Consider the following 3,065-nt stretch of genomic DNA (forward strand, 5'->3'; position numbering starts at 1 on the left):
AATAATTCTGAAGGATAAAAAGTAAATTACACTGAGTTTGAAAAGAAGGAATAAAGAGGCAAAATCCAATGTCACTGATATCTCCTGCTTTCACCCAAAAGATGTACATATATTTGCTTTTTCAGGAGAATAAAAAAATAAACTGAAACACTTTGCTTATTTCCTTTGACTTTCTAATCCATAAAAACCAGTGAATAGCAAGGAAGAAAAAAAATCAAGAGTATATCATAAGGTATTTTGGTATATCAAGGACTTTTATTTCTTAACCAAGAAAGCACATGAACTACACTTTAAGATTCATTTTTCCCTAGTCAGTAGCCAATCGAGTCCATACAGTTATGTGCAATACCTTAGCAAAAAATAGATGAAAACTATTTCTTTTTCTGTTCCTTCTTGGATTCTCATGGAATGTTGTTTATCCAAAGGATACAAATATCACTATACACGCATTACATACAAAGTTGTTCTACCTATGTCAAAGGAAGAGTGAATTTTTTGTCCTCCCATGAATAAAATATTCATGATCTTTGATCTCAAAAGCAAGTCTAATAGACCCTTATTTGTAGTTAGTCACAAAAATAGAAATGTTTCATTATTCATAGTACTGATTTATTTCTGATGATTCTGACAACTTCAAACTATGTTGCCTACTGGAAGCCCAGTTGCAAAAAGAATTTAAATTGGTGTAAGGAGTTATAACCTTTAAATGAAATTGTTACCTGAAATAGTATTTAAGAGACCATTTAGTTCACCGTAATGGTAGCTGGTTAAATTTAGTATTAAAATGACTTCTAAGCTGATTTTTTAAAAAAGTCAGTAATTAGAGAAAGAACTGAAATGGTTCCTTCTTACAAACTATAAACTGAAAGTTTATTTAGTTTGGTACCTGAAATATTTCTTTCCATAAAAGAAAAGTATTGGTTTTAAGTGCTGCATAGATTCTCATAAGAGATAGTTTAAACACATAAGGAAGTTGAATTATAATCCTTACACTACTTAATCACCCAATGAGTCTCATAAATGGGTCCTGTACTAAAAGTCCTTTCTGATCCACAGAGAGTCATAGCAAATATTTAGGGAAGTCTTGATTTTTTAGTAGAAAAGGATGTGGAGGAAGACACATACAGCGTGAAATTTCACTGGATGATGATTCCGATGGAAGAAAATTTTTAAATCACTTACTGAATATTTAATCATTAAAAGTCAGATCAAACTCCATTGGAGGCAAGATTATGAAGTGTCATAGGCTGTTATAAAGGGGGAATGAACTATAAAACTGGTTTAATTAAAAGATAGTGTGGAGGAAAAAATGGCATAAATGATAAAGGCTCTGTTCATCCCTCTGGCAACCAAATCAAAGTTGTGACAGAAACAAGGAACAAGCAGCAAGGGAAAAATCACCTGGGATCTAGATGAACAAGCCATACAACTAGAGGGAAGTCTATGAAATCACCTTGCAATGGCAGAAGGTAGGATGGGGTGAGGACAAGAACCTGCCAGGTCTTGAGTGGCTGAGTGAGATGGAAGCTGTGGCAGCAGCAGAAGCCCCTTAAAGGGGCTGCATCCGTGAGCGGATTTTCGTGGTGACAGACCTGCTCACTCTCAGCACCAGTGCTGATTCGGCTGCGTGCAGCGGGCACCAGAGACTTACAGGGAGACATTGTCAGAGTGAGGGCCTAGGTGAGATTCACTCTGTACAGGTGTCGGAGGTATCCATTGTTCCCTGTTGAGCCTTCCCCCACTACCAGTGCACCGGACACAACACTGCCATAGCCATGACGTCATCAAACTGGGTAACAGAGTCACTCTGCCCAGAGGATTCCCTGAAACCCTGCCTTCCCCAACTCACGGCCACACCCAATCTACATCTAGGTATATCCTCAGTGAGTCAGGTGCTCCTTGTTGAGCAGAGCCTAGACTCACACTGGAGGCAGCTGGCCTCAGTTTCTGGAGTGGCCTTTTGAGGCAACTATAAGTGCGGCATCTGTGCATTGCTTTCTGAATCTTAACAGGTGGCCCTAGAGGGGCAGAGACTGGGGCTAAATTTGGTTTCCAGCTGAACCCCTCTCAGGACTGTGTCACTGGTCACCTAATTCACAAATCCACACTAATAAGACTGGGAGACTTAGGAGCTTTGCTTAGTACATAGAAACAGACACGAAAAGGAAGCCAAAATGGGAAGACAAATAAACAGAAACCACATGAGAGAACAGAATAGAGATCCAGATATAATCGAGTCAAGTAATCTAACAGATGCAGCGTTCAAAACACTGGTTATAAAGATGCTCAATGAACTTTTGGGAAGTGTAGATAAATTCAGTGAGAACTTCAACAAAAAGATAAAAAACATAAAAATGGAAATTATAAAAGGGAACCAGTTTGAAATGAAGAACAGATTATTTGAGATGAGAAGTATATTAAATGGAATAAACAAAGGAATAAACAAAATGAATAAAGAAAAGAATCAAATGCCCTATCTAGAGAACAGGAAAGCCAAAGAGATAATAAGATGCCAAGACTATAAAAATAATTTAAAGAGCATGTGGGACACTATTAAGGGTCCAAATGTCCATCTGATTGGCATACCTGAAGTAAATCAAGATGTTTGAAGAAATAATGATGGAAAACTTCCATAACCTGGTGAAGGAAATGGACTTAAAATCCCAGGAAGCTCAGAGAATCCCAAAAACCAGAGATCTAAAGAGGCCCACACCAAGACACATCATAATTAAAATGCCAAAGGTTAAATACAAAGAAAGAATATTAAAAGCAGCAAAAGAAAAACAGATGGTTACCTATAAGGGAACACCCACCCATAAGACTGGCAGCTGATTTCTCAAAAGAAACTACGCAGGACAGAAGGGCTTGGCACAAAATATTTGATAGGATGAAGACCCAGGATCTACAACCAAGAATACTTTATCCAGCAAAGCTATCATTTAGAGTTGAAGGACAGATAAAGAGCTTCCCAGGCAAAAATAAACTAAAGGAATTTATCACCACCATACCAGAATTACAGGAAATGTTGGAGGGCCTTCTTTAAGCAGAAAAAACATGTCTCAAAC

General features: G+C 37.8%; 1 protein-coding gene across 2 annotated transcripts in view; it reads right to left on the reverse strand.

Annotated features, from left to right (window-relative positions):
* EIF2AK4 (eukaryotic translation initiation factor 2 alpha kinase 4) overlaps positions 1 to 3,065 on the reverse strand; it is an 88,121-nt gene that overhangs the window by 63,694 nt on the left and 21,362 nt on the right. The window lies entirely within an intron of this gene.

This window comes from Pteropus alecto, unplaced genomic scaffold (assembly GCF_000325575.1).
Source record: "Pteropus alecto unplaced genomic scaffold, ASM32557v1 scaffold86, whole genome shotgun sequence".
NCBI lineage: Eukaryota > Metazoa > Chordata > Mammalia > Chiroptera > Pteropodidae > Pteropus > Pteropus alecto.